The sequence below is a fragment of the Neodiprion fabricii genome, chromosome 7 (assembly GCF_021155785.1).
Source record: "Neodiprion fabricii isolate iyNeoFabr1 chromosome 7, iyNeoFabr1.1, whole genome shotgun sequence".
NCBI lineage: Eukaryota > Metazoa > Arthropoda > Insecta > Hymenoptera > Diprionidae > Neodiprion > Neodiprion fabricii.
The window spans coordinates 7947557-7968345 of NC_060245.1; the positions used below are offsets into that span (position 1 = coordinate 7947557).

General features: G+C 34.3%; 1 protein-coding gene and 1 long non-coding RNA gene across 3 annotated transcripts in view; both read left to right on the forward strand.

The window, feature by feature from the left end:
- Window positions 1-20789, forward strand: part of LOC124187153 (thyrotroph embryonic factor) — a 219627-nt gene that overhangs the window by 17748 nt on the left and 181090 nt on the right. The window lies entirely within an intron of this gene.
- LOC124187157 lies at window positions 2532-19103 on the forward strand. The gene is made up of 2 exons (XR_006871782.1): window positions 2532-2950; window positions 19044-19103. It is a non-coding gene; the product is annotated as an uncharacterized LOC124187157 (long non-coding RNA).

The following is a 20789-nucleotide window of genomic DNA, read 5'->3' on the forward strand; positions in this document are numbered from 1 at the left end:
CGTACGAACCGCTCGAAGCAGAACTTTATCTTGAATATGTACTCTGTAGGAACATATAAAGTCGCGGAGAGCTATTTCAAAGTAATTAACCTACTCTTGCACGATTCTCAACACACACAGATGTTAATTCGCGCTGCCGGTGGGTGACCCAGATCACGATTTTCCCGCATACAAGTTCCCGATTTTCCAATCTCTTAACAAATTAACGAACTCCCACATTTTCGACTAAGGAAGTATCTCGTCTACGCGCAAAGAAAAAAAACACCGATACAATGCTTCTTGATTACAGATAAGCTAAAACTTTTTCATTTTTATAATTATATTAACAAATGTACTCTTCTAACCTCTGTACAAATTATTGGTAAAAATTATGTTCTGTGATTCTCTGTATTTTGAGCTGATATTCCGCAATGTACGAATTAAAATAGTAATACATATATTAAATTAAAAACGAAGAATCGTAACGAAGCAAAATTCCGTTCCATGTCATTTCGAACAACGATTTTCCCTCACTATCTCTGATTCTTTCTACAATTTTTATACGATTCTCCAGTCTCAAAAAAGCACTCTTGAATTTTTTCAATTTTTATTTCTCCAACAGTGAATTTTTTGTGATTATTCAAATCCATTCAAAAATTGTAATTCCTTAAAAGTCAACAAAAAGTTGTCAAAAATCATATTTGCCATTCCGCTCATTTTGACACCCGTCCCGTCATTTTTTCATGAATTTTTTCTCTCGCACTTTAAACATTTAGTACAAATGAAACACCACGTGTCAACGTTCCGTTATTTTCCGAAAAATTATCGAAAATTCTGCACGAAATTTTTAAAACTTTATTCTGCCGTACAAAATTTCGGACATTTTTATCGAAATGGAAAGTAAGATTTTCGAGAATTCCTGAATATTCTTCATTTGCATAATCGTAGAAACTTTACGACTGGTGATAAAAATCTGAAAAAATTCAGTAGCGCTTTTTTGAAACATAGCATATAATCGCATAAAAAATTGTGTAAAGAATGAAAAATATTGAGGGAAAAATCATTGGTCGAGTAATAAATTTTGTTGAAAGCGCTCTTTTTTGTTTCACACTTTTCTTTTTGTCTCGGTTGTACTTCCGCTACTTTAAAATCTCGCCTTTCCACTCTATTGCGTACTTTTTAAATTGACCATTATCTATTATTCTCATTCTACCCTGTCGAACAGGTGCTTTAATCTCCTAGGTAGGAAACGCCGCGAAGTATTTCCTGGCTTCCATCTCGTGTTGCGGGGGAATTCCTTAAATAGCTCAACGACTATACCAGCTATCTCTTTTCTGCTTCCCTACACGCGATCAATAACAGCCACATACTTTATACGTAGGTACTCGTACGTCTTTCTGGATTCCGAAACTGAAACTTATATCGATCAATACTTTTACTACCGCAGATTCGTTTCATTCCATTCATGTTTATCGAGAAAAATTCGAAATTTTGGACACGACTCGTGAGTCTTCGGCAAAGAAGCCGTAGAGTCCCAAATAGTGAACCAAAAAAAAAAAAAAAAATAAATAAAAAACTCGGTCTCAAGAACAAATCACCTGAACCAAAAGCAAGAGGAAGAGGAAAAAAAGGTTTAAATGTTTTTACACACTCTGAAAATCACTGCTTGTAAAATTTTCATGAGGTTATCTTTTGATATTTCTACGGCAAAAAAAAAAAAGTTCGTAAACATCACATTTTGATAAAAAAATACCGGAGTTCAATCATTGCGAACGTTCTTATACAGGGTGAGACGAAATGATATCCTTCGAACATGTGTTAAACTGATTATTTAGTTAAACAGAATGGTGTGGAATCCATTCCGCTTACCATATTTTTGAAGTAGCTTGTGCGGAAAATCATTTATTTGTGAAATCTTCGCAAGTTTTGAGAATGCTCGATAATTGGCCAACAATTGGACGAAATGAAAAAAATTATTAGAACAAAAATTGCGTACGTTCTCACACAAAATGCAAATCTGTAAAAAAATTGGAGCATCATTAAAAAAAAAAAAAAAAAAAAACCGAAGTTTACCCTTATATGTTGGTGAACTCCTTCACTGATCTGAATAAAAATTATAGCCAGTAGATTCCGCTGTGAAGATAATGAAACTTTGGTTTGAAACATTTTTCTCGAAAATACTACATTTTCAAGCTATTCGCGTTTGGCAACTTGATCCTTTCGGCACGCAATTCAGTTTTTTTGGAATGGAAAGTTCAGGATTTTGTATGAAATTTTAAGAAAAAAAAACCTGAGGAAAAAAAAGAATGCCACCACACTGACTTCTGTGACTGAAAGGGTTAAAATTCCTCACCCAGTATTATTACAAAACCATTTCTCAAATTGTTGGCACGTATTTTAAAATTGGCCTGCCTTATTCGAATTTGCCGAGATTCATCTCTGTCACACAGTGGAGATATTTTTTCATTCGTGTTCGCTCTAATTGGCTTTTTGAAACGATTTTTTTAGTCACCCAATGTTCGATACGGAATAATTTATTCTCAACTTGGGGCATGAATGAGAACGGAAGAAAAACGTTCGGTTCTCGTCTTCGCCGTGTTTATTCTGTCAAGCTATTTTTCTGCTTGTTTATCCCATGATGATAATTAGACGATAAAGATGTTCTTCGAAACCCTGAAAATATCGTATCACGGAGCTGAATTGAAATGGGAATCAATCGAGATGTATGTAACATTTAGATTGCGACACGTTGCTTCACGGATCGTCGATGATGCCGCTCTTTATCTCGTTGCAGTCAAACGTCGTCGTTTTACGACGGCCTATTGAAGATTCAACAGTTTCGATAAAGCTGACCTATGCGTTGCATGTGCGGTCAATAATTTAACTGCGTGGCTGGAATCTTCTAGCCTGAACAGTCATTGTGCATCTATTTGCTCTTGGTTGATTCCAAGAGAGTCGATACACTTCGTTTGTAAGTCAATTCTTAGCTGAACTAATTGTGAATTATTTTTAGTAAACTCGGTCGAATCAACGACTTCCGAGCTGCAAAAGAAATTGTCGGTAAAAACTGGATAATTAATCGTTGTCAAAATTTGTGAATAAAAGAGGCAAACAATCCTATAAATGAAGAAGAGTGAAAGTTTTTCAATTTCCAATGAAATCAACTGATCGATGGGAGTCGGGACGTGAATTTTGTAGAAGTTTTTTCTTCGTGGCTTACTTCGAAATTTAACTAAAATTAAGACACCTCAAGTATTTAGGACAATATAGGTTTTTAATTCAAGCTATCCCATGAAAATGTCACAGAAATACGACAAGTTCAAGTATAGAATTGTGATAACGGATAACGACTACGATATTGGTATCAGAATTGCACAATTTTGACCGTGATAAAAAATTCGAAAAGGCCGTGACGTATGATCACGAATCGTAGATTAACGATTGGGAGTCAGTAGAGTGTTTTAGTGTTGAACGCGGATCAGTTTGGAAGTATAGAATAATGTAAAAAGCGTAGAAATTGAAATTGAGTATTCTCACGTTTCATACTTCGACCTTTCCGATTTCCAGTTCTCGTAATTCTATAATTGATTATTCTACAACATTGATTTTCGTAAAATTCTACATTCAAAACGTCCGATTTCCCAGCCTCGTGATTAGATATATTTGATTAAATAATGTTTTGAATATCGATTTTCATATTCATTCATCAGACGAATTTTCCAGTATCCTAATTATGCATTTTGATGTTCGCGATTTTTCGTTTTCAAATATTCCATTTTCTACGAAGAAGAAAAAAAAACATCACAAACGTGTATTCTCATCGTCACAAAGTAAATTTCACAGACTTTAATCTTAAATTGACTTTATTTTACTTGGAAAATTCAAGATTTTTTACCGATTTCTCGGTAGTTAATCCATCTTTTTCCATATTTTCAAAAAAAATTATGCGAGGCGCGGGATTTTACTTATTATTCCTCTGAAACGTGCAAAATGTGCCTGCAGAGAGCGTTTGCTGACTTGAATTACGTGCATAATGGGAACATGAGATGCAGTCATTCCGCTCTTCCAGGTACGTTTTCTTTTCTCGCTTTCTCGCGAGTCATCAAAAATCCATAGATCCATAGATCAGACGCCAGGGTCAGGGACATTACGAGTTGCACTTGTATTTCGATTGAAAATCCACCAGTCTTTTCCTCTTTCTACTCTGTTTCTCCTTTTCTTAAATCCTCTTTCTCTCTTTCTCCGGCCATCTCTGCTCATCGCAGAATCAGACAGCTGCGCAGCAGCAGCAACGGTGCCACTTAGTCTTGTTATCACGATTAGGACACTGCTACTCGATAACGAGGTCCCGTGGACTTGGACTGTGCAATGAGCTTTCAATGGCTTCCTAAGGTCGTAAAGTACCCCTACCCTTACCGACCGAGCAAACGCTCGCGAGAGCATATATTTTATTCACGAAATTATTGCAATTCTTAGTTCTCGTCTACCGACCTCAATATTGTATGAAAACTGTCTTGCGATGGATCGTTTTACCCCTCATTCTTGCTGGAATTGTGCGAAGGATCTCAGCTGTGCACTTTTTAGTCCGTGAAATGCGGGAAATCTGAAAATAGTAACACATGTAAAAAAAAAAAAAAAAATACCAATTTTTTCAACGACTTTAGGGATATGAGTAACTTTCTTAAATTTGGCTACGAAAGAACGATGCACCGTCGAAAATTCATTATAGGAAGAAAACGGGTGAGTTTGCTCGGTCGGTAAGGGTAGGACTGCCACATGACCTTAAGATTTATAGTTTTGACTCGCTCGTCGCCGAATCCGCAGTTGTGTTCAAGGGGGTATTCCGGTATCAGTGCTTGTTTTTTTACCTCATTTTCTAGTTGTTTTTTGTTTTCTAAAAATCAATCAATCATTTTCAGATTCAGGTTTTTGTGGTCAATTTTATAAAATGTGAACTGTCTTTCAAAAATTTTCTGATGCACGATTTTAGAAAACTGTGACTGCAGATGTAATGGCCTAAAAAGTGAGTTTGTTGCTTTTTGACGAGGGTTTTGATGTTTACAGTTGTCCGAAACAGAAAATTCAAAAAGATTATCAAAATATGAAAGTGTGATTGTTGCCCGAACTAAAATCATGTCGATATTACAATGATTTGCAATTTCTTATAGTATAGTTTTTTGTCTATAGTGTGGTCCCTTAAATGATTTCTATCGAACCAAATAAAGTGATCGTAGTTCGGACCGTAGCTGTACTCATATACTTTAATAATATTTTTGAATCTTCTGTTTCGGATAATTGGAACTTTAAAAATCACATCTAACAGCAAAAAAACAAACTTTTTACACTATTGTGCTCACAGCCGCCATTTTGTAATATCTTGCGGTAAAAAAATTCGGACCCAAAAATTTCTTACAGGTTTTTAGAAAAAAAAATTTTAGGTAATGGGGTTAAAAAAAATAAGTGCTTACATGGAATCCTTCCTTAATTCGTATTTAATACTTTTATTTTCACCTGTTTCATATTCCGAGTTTCTTCAACTCTTGTAGGTAAGTTTGAAAGAAAGTATTTTCATCCGCTGGGTATTCATTTTTTTTTTCTCCATTCATTATATTACTAAAATCTGCCAGATGAATCACGATTTAAATATGAATAAAAACAGGGCGGAGAAAAAACAAAAAAATAAATATCGAGAAATGTAAGGTTTACAATATCGAATTTGAAAAAATGTGAAATACTGATTCATAAAATTTCAAAATATATATAAGTGAGGTAAATAAAAGCCAAAATATGAAACGATCAATGTAAAGAAAGCCAAAACATAGAATCTCTAGAATTCTTCTTTATCCTTTGTATATTTTGGCATTCTACTAAGACTTTTTACATTTCAAAATCCTATAATAAATAGATTTTTGGGTTTTTGAATATTCGATGTTGTAACTCTTTCATTTTTTGAATTTTCTGCACTTTTGCCCTGAACCAATGAATAAATTTCAGAAAAAAATTATGAATGGTCAAAACGAAGCTTAAAAGTGTGTCACTTATAATTTCCTGAATATGCGAATAAGAATTTCTCTCACACGAATTACAAACTTGAAATGCGAGGCGTCGATGATTTGGAAACGTTTAGATTATTGTATAATTTTTTCAAGCTTTAATGCAGAAACGCGTCTAACATTTCAGAAAGCGACTTTTTTTAGTGAATGCTGGAACGTTTTTATAATCAGGCATTAAACATGTATAATGCAAATATTCAACATGATAACAATCATGCGTATAAAAATATCTACAGCCGCATGATACATATACGTATGTATATTGTAATGTTTACACAAAGACACGAATAAAAAGAAAGAAAGAAAAACAAGCCGGCTACGCAGTACAAACAAACTGTTAAACGTGCGTGTAATATTGTATATTACAGCCTTGAGCTTTAAATTGGCTAATGAAGTAATAATTACGAGAGACCGACATGTGCCTGCAAGATCAAACAATAGCTTTGACGATGACGCGGATGACGCGTGTTTAACATCGTTCGTGCGGTGTTCGCATTGCAAACACCTCCCTAATATCCTTATAATAGATTTCCTGAAAAATGCGACGGTTTAATCATGCGCTCTACCCTAAACTGAATTGTTTTTATTTGCCACGGTTTATTATGAAGTAATACTTTTGGAGTTTCAAAAAAGAAAAATGAAATCGCTGCAAGTTTAAGCGTTATTACAGCTGCCGATATTACACTTTTTTGTTACAGCAACATACAAACTCACCGTTGGCTTGGTTAACCACATTTTGTTAGTTAAACAAGGCTTTAAATTATCGTAAATAGTCGTAACAAAATATGGCGCGAATTGTCACAATCATATAAAATAATTAGACGCGATAAATTTCCTGGTTACAGTTACGAAGCTTCTTTTCATTTCTTTCCCAGAACTGAATTATTTTCAACAACGATGAGAAATGACAACAATTTAGGACTGCGTGGTAACTGCAAATAAAAATTATTCTATGTTTGAAAGTCTTAGCATTAGTTTTTACAGGTTTATGAGTGGCGGCTGCACTTGGAATATGCTTACTCGTTTTACAGTTATTCAGTGCGATTGTTGGATTATTGTTGAAGAACGGAGATAAGAATGAAAATCAGGTACAGGTCGTGCCTTAAATTTGTCTACGTTTCTTTCACATACGCTAAACTTCCGGAATATTGGAGGACTTGGGCCGACAGGTGAAAAAACTAGTTAGGGAGCTTTTTCCGTATTTTAGAATTTTTTTTCAACCCTTGAAACAGACATTTTTTAACAATATGTTACGTATTTATGTGTTCACACCGCAACGGCTATATCTATGTGAATTATTTTGATTCTGAGGTTTGTGCGAAGACTTCAAATACTTGCTGAAAATACATGAACAATTTTCATAAATCAACCGTTTCAAATCTCGAGTATCATCGTTGATGCAAATTTAAATAAAAATATCGGGGATTTTCAATCAGTTAAAGAAGACTTTAGATACCTGTGTGAATTATTTCACTACCAAGATTTGTCCGAAGGTTTCAAGTATTGGCTCAAAAAAAGAGTAACACTTTTTCTAATTCAACCTATTCAAGTCTCGAGTATCATTTTTAATGCAAATCTAAATAAAAACAAAAAAAAAAATAAATAAATAAAAAAAAAAATCTTGGGGGATTCTCGATCAGCTGAAGAAGGTTTCTTGTTAAATAAGTTAACTGCAAAATTGAATTACATAGAAGAGAAGGAGTAAAAAAATCAATATTCTGCTCCGTCCGATCAAAAGCATTTTGTAATTCGAAAAATCTACTCTTCGGAGGGTCATACAAATGTGGGAAAGTTTTCACAGCTGCGTTTTGTTCACAATTCGGTAGGCCGCAAGATTGTTTTCGTGAAAATCTTCGAGAGAGAAAAATGAAACTTGGAGATGCTAAAAACCTCAAAACTTGGTAGATAATTATTATTCGAAGTGAAATTTGATCTGGATTTTTTAACGCTGCAACGACAAATTCAGGTGTAATATCGTGACTGGTGTTGTAAATATGCCAATAATATAAATTTGAGGAAAAATTTTTGAAATCCATGAACTGTGAGGATTTTTTTCTCAGCAGCTTTTTGCTAGGCGTCGATTCTTGCGTGCCGTACAACCCATGGCGCCGCACCTAATTTCGTCGGTTCATATTCCGGAAAATAAGGGTCGGGGCGCACCCTCTAAACATCACGCATTGTCATCCATCGCGTTACTTCGCCCCTTAAAGACGACAGGTGTGAGTAATGACTCTGGCAAATTGGAAATGCGCGTGAATTCTGGAGCGATCACGCTACGATTATTTTTGAAGGGGTCGGGGTTGAAATTTCGAATTTAAAAAGTACCGAAGGCCCCAAATTCTTAGTTTTTTGGTGGCGAAGCTTGAAAGTAACGAAGCCAAGTTTTGACGAAACATCAAAGTTTCGAATGGTCCGAAACTCGTCGCTCAAAGTTCTGAAAGAGCAAAATTCCGAAAGGTCAAAATGTCGAAAGGGCATAAATCAAAGTTCCAAAACTGCGAAAATGAGAAAATTTAGAAATCTGGAACGTCAAAATTTCGATTGATCGAAAATTTTCAGTTCCGTTAATTTCCGATTTAGTAAAATTTCACCACCTTGGTCTTTCTTTGTTTTGGATTTTCCATATTTTTACGCTCGGAATGCTGGTCATTCTGATTTTTATTTTTTTTCTCGTTTTTTACACCGACTCGTTGAGTAAACTACTCTGCGTGAGTGTGTTTTAATTTTCGAAATTTTACTCCGTCGGAACTTTACTTTTCGGAATTTTGCTCTATTGTAACTTGAATTTTCAGAATCTTGCACTCTGGAACTTTGAGCCGTCGGGTTTCCGACCATTAAAAACTTTGTTGTCTCGTAAAAGTTTGATCTCTTTGCTTCAACTTTTGCCACCAAATAATTCGGAATCAGGCGATTCCCGAACTTTTCAAATTAGGAACTTCAACTTAAATAATAAATATTTCAAGGTTGGGATTGAAGTTGATTCAGTTGAAACCAATTGAAAAAAGGTAAATTGTGATCTAGATAAATATCTTTCAACTTTGGCCTTTAACTGTAAACACGTGGCTATTTTGTCTCCAGAAAAAAACATATTTTGGTAAAAATGAGCTCCTTTTATTCGTTAATAAATTTCTCACGAATTATTTGCGACAGATTTTATTCGTCAGCTCGTCAGATAATAAAAAAAATCAGATGCAAGCAATCGTTGTAATTTACAAATGATAAATAAAACTTACGATTCTACAAAAAATGCGTTATCGTTTGTCAGAATTTAACTAGAAAAAATGACCCTTTAGTTGAATACTAAAATTATAACGTAATTTCACCGATGTTATTGAAATATTAACGTGTTTACAGCTGAAATTCGGTGCCTTGAAACTCTTTGCCGTGTCACTAGAAGTTTTCGAAGAACTTTTCAGTTGGATGTAACCAGCAGTCTAGCTTTTGATTTGCCTGATTGCTTTTCAGTTTCATCCTGGATAAAACGTTATTGGTTCTCAACTGCACAATGATATGTTGTTTTTTTTCGTATGTAAGAATTGTACGTTATCAGTGTTGAAAAAATTGATAACAGATCCATTGATATGTGATACCGTTAAAGATCTGCGAATAATAAAATCGATTGTGATTGTTTCAAGAAGTTGTATCCGGAACGATTTCGACTGTATAAGCGACAAGCATAGAAAGATAGGAGTTAATATTATGCATAAATTTTGTATATTCAATTGGTTCACGTAACAATTTCTGTTTAAAAGCTTGGTATTTACGATATTTGGGTTACCTGTCTTGATTTGAGCTCCAGAACTCGACGATGCATATCTGAAAGCCTGTGGATAGGCAACCCGATCTTCGTACTCGTGTCGGTAAGATAGACAGCTGTAAATATCAAGTTTTACAATATTTTTTTTTTTTTTTCAATTACTCAAACTTGTTTATCCCACTCAACCGATGAGATTTAACAATAAGAGAAAAATTGCTGCTGTTTTTTTTAAACTCCTAATAACAGATATTGTATGTATATAAAGTTATGCTGCTGGACTTTCAGGCTGCAGTTTGCGTCAGAAACTGAGAGAAACGAAAAGGGGTGAAGAATTTCTTAAACAGATCCTAGTTACTTTTAAAATTGAATTTCTTCACTTTTGATCGTACGGAGAATTCGATTAAAAACTTGTAAATTTCATAAACGAAAACTTCAACGTGTACAAAAAAAGAGTAATAGTTTTTTAATTTCTTACCGGATTCTAGCTGTGACGTTGACGATAAATAATTATTCGTTGTTCCTTCGTTTTATCCATTACTGCAGGTTTTTTTTTCTCCTATCCTTCTTTAAGACTTGTGAATATTGATTCCTTGTTACAAGTGTTTGTATATTTCGAGAACTTTGTAGTTGTTTTGCTATTTCTGATAGTATAATAATAGGTTTTCAATACTCAAGAATAATTATTGCGATATAACGTGAATTATTACTGTTAGAAACAAATTGAGTGAAAAGAAATCGTGTAAATTGAAGAAATAATTAATTTTCGAGAAAGTCACTTCTCTAAACATGCTTTACACAAATTATAAGTTTTTTGGGATCACTGATTATGAATCTGAAATCGAATTTTTTAAATTCAAAATGGCCGATCCAATATGGCTGACGAAAATTTCAAATATATAGAGCCTTATGACCAAATTATTCGATCAAATTTGAAGTTTTCGTCCGCCATTTTCGCCATTTTGGATCCGTCACCCTGAATTTTTGAAATTTGATTTGTTATTTGTAATCATCGACCCAGAAAACCACTGCACAGAGTTTTTCGACCGTATATGACGAAATTTGAAGTTTTTGTTCGCCATATCAGATCCACCATTTCGAATTTTCCAAATCTAATTTCAGATTCGTAATCGGGGACCTCAAAAACTACACAATACCATCTTAAATTGTAACAAAGCTTGACTGAGCACAATAACGTGTGACCAATTAGCGTGTGACCGAAACGCCTTCGGAAATGTAAAATTTCATCCAGAAATTATATAGTTTCCAGCATTTCCTTCCGCTCCAACAAAATTCAATTTTCGTTCAGATTTTTCCTACAATGTGTAATTACAAATTGATTTGCAATAACCGCCGTCCGTCGTCTGATCGACTCGCCGATGCCGCCGCTAATGGTTTATAATACCTACGTCGTGTTTTCCCTGACAGCAAACATATTTTCGGGTTCGAGCATCAGTTCCGTGTCATTCGAAGTGACAACATGCAAAAACCCTCGAAAATCTTCCCCGGCACTCGAAACTCTCCAGACTGCATCAGTCGCGTCGCTGCCACACGCTTTTCTGGATCGCATCCAAGACTTATGCCAACTTTCCAAATTCTCGGCTCTGTATTATCGCACATTTTTATTTTTTTCGAGAGTAAAACAGAATAAATAAAAAAAAAAAAATACTGTCACTCCGACGCATTTTACGCGTCTCGCATTTCTCGCGGTTGGAGTTTTGCGCCAATTTTACGAAAGTGAATCTCGAAATATCGCAAATAAATGCATCATATCATCTTTCGAACTGTGGTCGCTTAGTGACTACATGTAGTAACTTTTAGAAAATTATTCGTAACGCTTGAAGTGATTTTTCATGCGTTGTCATCTGTTAAAAGTTCACTGTTCGCTGTTTGAGTGGTCAGAAATTCCTCCTTCGACAATATTTTATTTCAATACGTCGCGAGTTCTTGCAGATAAAATCACAGGTTTTACTTGTCATTCGTGAAGTTAAACTTTCTCGATTTATATTTGGGATACAATTCGTACAATTTTTAACTGATATTTATCGAAAAGCGTTCCAAAGCTTTGAAGACTTCTTTGCGACATTCTTGGACAAATTCTTAACGAATTACTTCTAGGTTTTCCTATTGAAATTGGTACGATCGTAAAGATTTTATGACGAATGATTATTTTCTAAATTTTCCATTTTTACCGCAATCTAATAAACTATTACAAGTTTCTTTTGTTTTCTCCATTTTGTACACAAAATCAATGAGATTTTCTATGTTTTTTTTTCCTTGAAAAAATTCGGGAAGGGACTTCGAGGGAGAAATAATGGTGAATAGTTAAAAGTGATTCGGAATCGTCAGTTTAAACATTTTTTTTTTTTTACAACAGTTTTTTTTTTTTTTCAAACAGTTTAAACAGTTTAAAGCAGCAAAATTTGTATGTACCTGTACATGTATATATATATATGTATATATATACAAATAAGGTTTGAATGACTCGATAAGGTGTCGTTAACGCTGATGGATTTTAAATAACAAAGCGAATCCAATCGCAATATCGATTTATCAAACATAATGCTGGGGAAGTACCGGATCCATAGGTGATTTACAGACGCAGTTAGTTTTAATGTTCGTAGATTGTTGCAGCTCTTCTTGCATCACATGATGAAATCTCGAAACTCTGCAAGTTCGCTTGTAAATTATTGAAAAATGGCTCTTTGAGCTTCTGCGATTAGTTTACACGCCTATTTTCATGTCTACAATACCAGTCATATTTCATTTGCTTAATCTAGTATTCAGAGTGTGAGGGTTTTTTTTTCGAAAACGGAAACGGTTTCATCCCATTTCTAAGGATTTATGTAAAGTTTGAACAGTTTTTTAAATATTTGACAATTTTCAGAGGATTGCTGATAAAATATTATACGTCACTCTGCAATAAGTTGAAGAAAATCATTTCCAGCCCTGCAATAATCGATACATGAATAAAGGGAAATTTCTGGATTCTGGCGTATCGCTCTTAAGATAAAAATGCGAATGAATGTGACATTTTTATTTGCTGATTATTTTTTCTTTTAAAAATATACAGACATTCTTTATGAAATTTGAAATCTTGATGAAATATTGATCATTTTTTTCAGACGAATCGATTGTGAACAAAATTGTGTAATTTCTTCAGAAATTCAAACGAAAGTCAAACTTCTTTTTACACTTTTTACAATTTTTTTAAATAATAGCCACAGCCAGAATCGATTTCGTTATGATTCGTAAAGTAAATTCTTCCGAAACTTGAACGTCAAACGTTTATTGTACATTTCGGAAAACATGTTTAGGAATAAATAAAAAATATGTACAGAAAATACGACTTATTCCATAAGATATGTTCCACTCCATATAAAATAGTATAAAATTAGCATGAAAAATTGTCAAGTAATGGAACAAGAACCTGTTTTGCGTAGTTTACCAAAATTTTTGCGACTCTACAAAAAAAAAAAAAAAAAAAAGAAAAAACATCACGCTGCTATTCGAGAGCTGAAAGGCTGAAAAATAGAATATTATATGCGAGAAAAACCTAATATGAATTTTTCGCTGGGAAAAATTCGATTTTATAGAATAAGACAAATGATTTTAGCAGGCCGTAAGAATTATGCGGGGTCCTAGGTTTAAAAGATTTCAGTATTGATTTGAAAATTTTCATTTCTCGTCATCTCTGATGAATCTTCTGTTTATTCCACTGCAACGGTCCACTTGCCTTTTTTCTGTAGCTGTAACAGACGAAAGACGTTTATAATAAGACTAAGTTCACTTGCAATTCACTCGGTTAAGTAATACGAGAAAATTGTGTAAGGTTAGGTTAGGTTAGGTCAAGTTACGTTAGCCTAGGTTGGGTTAGGTTGGGTTTGGTCAGGTTAGGTTATAGGTTAGGTTAGATTAGGTTAGGTTAGGTTAGGTTAGGTTTAGGTTCGTAAAGATGGGCCAAAACCGGTTTTCCGCATATTTGTCCAAAGCATTTATCTAGCTTTTCGTATACTTGCGATTAAAGGATGAAAATTTATAAAACGTCTGCAGGAATGAGGTCTCTTCGGAATTTAATACGCGAGGTTAATCGGCCGATGTTGCAGCAGCCATAAAGAGGCATTTGAATTTCGTTGTAATTACAAGTGGTTTTCGAACTGTTTGCAAATAAAAAGTTTTTAAACGGATGCTCAGATATTTGTGTGCACAAATGTGTCAGGCATACACGTAATTTGATGCATGCCCACGAATAGAGACAACGATCATTCTGCGAGTAGATATTTGTGACGTAACAAATGTAAATTTTCTAATACTCGGGAATGCGAATGCGGATGCGAACACATATTTTCAAATCTCGCACCATTTTTCTACGGCCAAAAGTTGACGATTGATTAAGTTTGATTATTTAACAACAAATTGTTGAGAGAAAAAAATTAATGTCGAGGCTAGAGTGTGATTAAAGAATTTTTTCAAGATGAGTAAATCAAAGTTTTTTTTCGTCTTATTTAATATCATCTTCACGATTCCTGAATGCAAAATACGAAGTATTTGCGACAATCGCATTCGCAAAATATTCGCCCGATTTTTGCGAATGCGAATGCCAAGAAATGTGGGAATATTCGTTACATCACCGGTAGGTGTACACCTTCGTTGCAATTATTTATTGTCTCTGGCGTACCGGTTTTCTTTGTAAAAGCATCGACGTACCCACGTGTCGAATCGCATCTCGTCGTATTTTTAATTTTATGACTGGCAAGGTACTTCGCTTCGAGTGCTCGACTCAAATTAACATTATGAAATACGAAAAGACCACGCGGGAACGTGTAATTATCTGCAATTCATAACCGGTGTTGCACGTCCTGCAGGTACATATCATTACATGCCACTAAGTGGTGTTTTTAATAAATTTTAACGCACGTCAGAAATTCGATTACACATAGCAAGATTAGAATTGTTATTATCCGGATTAACGACCTAACCTTTCACCACTAAAAAAAGATTCCAGGGAAGATCACGATGTATGAAAATTGTGATTTTTGTAAGTTTAAATATAACGGACACGTATTTCTCATGTTTTTTTTTAAATTTATTTATTCATTTTTTTTTCTTAAATAATATATTGATTATTCGTTATTTGAATCAACTTTGATGCACAAATCTCAATTTGTAATATTTTGAGTACCTGTACCGTAATTTTTACAAAGGAAGCAAAAAACAAAATTATCGTAAATTGTGATCGAATTTGATCTTTCGATTATTCCGTCAACGAGTTGACAATAATCTCGTAGACTCTCGACGATTGTAAGTTTCGGATGTTTCTAGTAAGATCAACGTCGTTGACAGTGAATAAAATGTATGTATATGGTCCGAACGAAAAAAAAAAAAAAAAAATTGCCACCCGGCTGTAATTAGGATGTGTTGAAGTAAACGCTATGAATATTCTTCAATTTTTAGGACCTCCAGCCTTGCCTCTTACGAGAAACGCTGTAATCAATTTAACACGTTTTCGGACTTAGTTTCTATCACCTTCAAATTTTTAGCCCCATGTATTATGAAAGGAATGAGAATAAATTTCTCCAACTTTTATTTTTAATAGATAGAAATTTTGGAGTTGGTTCTGAATTTCTTACAGTTTCATGAAAATGGGATCATAATTAAATCGGTATCTAATATTACAGGAATCTCCAATTTTCTGAGATTTATGTTCTATATAATAACATACGATACTACGAAATATCTACTTCAATAGACGAAAAATAAAATCGATTTATTTCCATCTCCCTCACGTATACAGAACTAAAAATGTAACACAAAACCAATTTTTTTTTGTTTTTTTTTTGTAGTTTCGAACTTACCTGAAAATATATTTAATATACGGAGAGATCAGATTTTTTTATACTATAAAATACATCAGGTCAAATTTCTTCCTCTTACGAAACAATTAGTACTGAAAGTTCAAAAACAAAGACTTAATCCGGAAAGATGATAAAACTGATCGAGTATATTTTTCTGTACAAACAGTGAAGCTCGAAGGCCTAAAAATTGGATAATTTTCATGGAGTTTCGGTATACATTACATAACACTTCCATGTCGAATCCAGGTCGAAATTATGACACGAACAGAAAAGAGTTCGTTTACTGTTAACAAACGTATATTTTGATATGGCGAAATAAATGTTTCGTTATTATTATGAAATTTTATTCGAGCCAAATATGATTGGTTAACTATCAGCAAATTTCTGGCGTTCATTAATTGGTTCAACTTCAATCTGATAATAATAACAAAACATTTGATTTGCCATATCCAAATATATGTTTGTTAACAATGAATAAACTGTTTTCTCAGTGGATGTTAAATTTCTCCACTAGAATCATGCTCGAGAACGAAATTTTAAACTTCGTTCGCAGCTGGTCGAACCGTGTGGTTAAAACGCGATCGCTGTATTCCTCTTGGAATTTAATGCGTATAACGAAATGCACTAATCGAGCAGGCCTGATAATGACGGTAAGTTTCCTCGCAGGGCGGTCAAATGTTAACCACGGGGCCCAAGGAAGGGTTCACAGTCCGCTACTTAATTACAATAACTTCCGACCTGCTCGGTCGGTAAGAAGAGCAAGTTGAAGCGCGCGGTTGAAATTCCGCATTGCTAATGCTTGAGCGTAAGTATGAAAAATATATACTTGCTCATGCATATGGATCCGCCGTTTTTCCTTGTCAAAGGTCACGTTAAACGTAGAAACCCCGTATAAGTTAAGTGAACGCGAGGATATAAACGTGCACTTACAGAGCATCGTAATCATTATTTCGAGAATCAACGAACAGTTTTGTGAAATCTGACAAAAATGTCCGTGAGGTTTCAAACTTTTGAGATTGCATTCGCCGCGATCCCTTTTCAGTGCTCAAATTAGAAAAAAACTCAATTCGATTAAAAAATTTTGCACTTGATATTTTAAATTTACAGGAGAATAGCGAATGAAAAAATTATTATTGATACTAATTTTCCATCAAATTAGCCGTCGACATTTTGTATTGAAAGTGAATTAGTGACGGAGAATCTGAAGGTAAAATTAAGAGTGATGTATTGTCGCAGTTTGAAATATTTTCAACTATTGCATACCGTCATTGAATAAAGATTGAGACAGAAAGAAGTGGGAAAAATTAAAAGACACGCCTCGATCCAATGAAAAAACCGAACTTGACGTCAAAATTTATATGATGTTGAAATCTGTAGCCGTCAATTAAACTGTTTTTTTCCAGCAAAAACGATAAAAAAATTTTAATTGATTGCAAACAAGTCTAACAGTGTGAGTAAAATATTTTTTTATACAATAAAAAAAATTATTTTTCTTCCGACACAGAATACTTGACGAAAGTTCTGTTACATTACGGTGATCATAATGTATGATAATTTTTCTGATGGTGAAAAAAAAAAAAAAACATATTGTAAATAAATGTGCGAGAAGTTGAACTTTTTGAATACAAATATGTACTTGAAATGCAGAAAACTTTCTTCGTCATACCTATATTACAGTAAATGTTAATCGATATCATTAAACTACGTGCGTAGAACGTCGAAAGCGGGAAACCTTTTCGATGTTGAACGCTGATACGGCTTCTGTGACAGGGTTGATGATCCAGGAAGACTCGTGTGCCTAGAAAACGCGGTTGCTTCACGATTTCAATCGCCTTAAAGTCTAAAGGCATTTAATTCTCCTCCGTGTAAAATTATCTTACAATTATAATTGTAACCTGAAATAATGATGTCATACCTTTGCAATATATATCAAGTTTTTCATATCAGAATAGACCATATAATGCTGGTAGTCGATATTTAATAATATATTCCTTGTATTTAACTTGATATTTTCCTTATTTATACATTAATTATATATTTCAATACTGCAAGCTGTAACAAAGAAACGACATTAAATGTAATTTATAATTAAGGTGTCAACACCTGACTACGAACCTTATTAATTAATTCGTTAGTTAATGATTCAGTATAATTACGTTTATCCTTGGATTTCCCATGTTTGCCGCGTGTACATTTTTATCCTTCTCTCTCTGCCGTATGTATCGCGATCTACTTTAACATCATTTGAGAAAGCGCGGGAATATTCAAATAACGGAAATACATTTCCTTTATATATTTTTATTAATCGAGTTCTCGACTGAATTAGATAGAAGTCGAATTGTTCAATAACAGTAAAAAAAATATGTGCTTTTAATTTTAGAATCTTTAAACCTTTCACCAATTTTGACACGACTATTATTTATTATTCATACAAAGATTTTGTTTCGCGTGTTTTCCAAGTGAGATCGATTTAATTTCAAATATGACATAGTCTGAATGTTTTTTCGTAGGTGATCACCACGATTGCTGGCGATATTTGAAACGGTATTTTTTCGTTTTCTAACTTCTGATTCAGGCCAATCTTTTTTCTCATGGAGTTTAAAATAGCCTCAGAATCAATTCGTTACCCCAATTTCACAGACTGATTTATATTGTTGCCTGGTTCTTAAGGTTATGTAGTACTCTTACCTTTACCGACCGAGCAAACTCACCCCATTTCTTTTTAGTTTGAACCCTTTCCGTTAGTTTGTTTATTTAAGGGACAATACCATTGCGACGGTTTCAAAGAATCGATTTTTTGAAAACCATTTAAAAAAATCTAAAATACTTTTAAGATTAAGATGCCGTTGGACCCAGGTCGAAAAAATAATTATTTTCGTAGATATTGAATATTTTGTGGAGCGGACGCAGCGCTGCGTCGGTCTCAACGCAAAAGTTGAAACAATTTGGGCCGATGATTATCCCCAACGTCTCCAGAAGTTTCATGAGGCTTCTCAGGCCATCATTGAACACTAATACCGCGATATCAGTTGCAATATCAACGATTTTTTTGCCTCCGGAGTGGGACAAATTAACAAACCTAAAACTTTGAACGCGTTTTTCTCGAAACTACTTTTTTGATTGCTGCCCGCAGCAAAACTCGAGCAATTTTTATCCGATCGACTTCAAATTTTTAATTTATCAATGAAAATAGATTATCTAATGTACTACATGGTATTTTTTTCGATATCTCAGTAATAATAAAAGTTATAGCCTATTTTTGACGAGAAATTTTGCTCAAAAATCATTCTTTAATTTCAAAAGCGTGCCTATTTTTTAAAAATCAATTTTTTTCCAAATCCCTACGTAATAAACTTCAAAATATCATATAACTAACGAAAACACTGCGTATTTTTTTTTAAGTCGACGTTGAAGAGAGTTTTGCTGCGTGCCGCGAACCACTGCGGAGACAACAGCACCTGACGCGGGAGCTTCCCCAGCACCACCATGCGGTGTGAAAAATATGTAAAAAATGTTTTTCGAAGGATTAATAAACAAGGAAAAAAACTCAAAAAAAATTTTTAGAATATCTCTTATTATTCCCACAGCAAAAAAATTGTTGAAAAATGTAAAAAAAAAACAGGGGGTCACGGTGGTGTTGTTCCTTAATACAGGAAGCAAAAGGGTGAGTTTGCTCTGTCGGTAAGGCTAGGAGTGCTACATATCCTTAACCTCAGATATACACTCACACCCAACAACTTTTTTTCTAATTCACGTGAGATCGATGATTCCGAGATATTTGGCAGAGATCATTTCACACCCGCAAGCTTTCTCAATTACACAACGATAAATCGAGTTGATCGTTTGTAAGCGGCCGGAAGTTGATAATTGCGGGGTCAGCTGATGGTTTTTTCCTAATTATTTTCCAATCGACTGTTGAGACGACGTCCGGTGATCCCGGTAGGTATGTTCTTATTATCTCGAATACTTATTTTTGTTCTAGCGTACAGTGCAGAGACGCGAATATACGGCTCTGGCGAATAATATTTGGCCTGGAAGAATGCCAAGCATAAAAAGCACTGCACGTCCTCGGGAACCTCGACGTTTTCCGTTGAGGCGCGTTCCGAAGTGCGTCGAAGACCCGATTGGACTTTTTTTTTTTTGTCAAAAACAGATCCGATTATCAAATCCGTACAGAGAAAGAAGGAGGAACTGAATAATTAGGTCGTACATTTTTTCTTCTCATAAAAACGAAGTTCTTATCACTGATATGACAAGGAATTGAGTTTCGTTGATTTCGTCATGTTATGCATAGTTTGTTTTTAAATTTTGTCGAATCGAAATGAAAAAATATGATCTAATTATTTTTGGTTTCTCTCTTTTATATTCTCACATCGATACATCTAATTCCTCTTTGTCAAAAAAAGAATTCTGTTATTATGCCAAATAATGTATTCTAAAGACAGAATTTGCTATTCATCGCTCGTTCTCTTCGTTATCACGAACTAAATTTTTGAATAACTCGAATTCTATCGTTCGGATTAAACGTGATTCTGAAAAATAATATCATTGACCATTAAATCGTGCAAATACTTCGATAGCCGAATAATTCAGACTTAACGATTATTTCCTCGAGTGAGTAGTTCAAATTTTTTTAAAAAATCGAATATTTCGCAAAAGATTGATTTCAACTGAGGTAAAAATGTACCTATCACACATGTTTTTTTTTCGTCACACGGTCAAGTTGTTAGAGAAATTCTGCCAATATTTCTAAATTGAAAACCACCTCTTCTCAAAATTATCTGAATTTCGTTTGCAGTTTTTTTATTCTATTTCCTTGGCGCGAAAATTCTTTCCAATTATCGTGAAAGAAAATTGAGTTTTTGGCTGGACTATATCAATGGGCTTGAAAATTTGGCGTTGGAGGATTTTTCACAACGACGAAATGAAATTAGGAGCAAAAACGTTTGCAGAAGTTGAGTCACCCGCAGCTTCGACGACCCGGTGTCACATAACTTTTCTTGGCTTTTAAACCGAGTGACGTAACGGACGATTGGCCGACGATGGAGGCGCGCGAGTGATTACAACATAAATCCAACATGTCCAATCACGTCTGACGACGACGCGTTTGCGAAAGTCGAACGAATTCGTTCGGAATCGGTTGCGAAT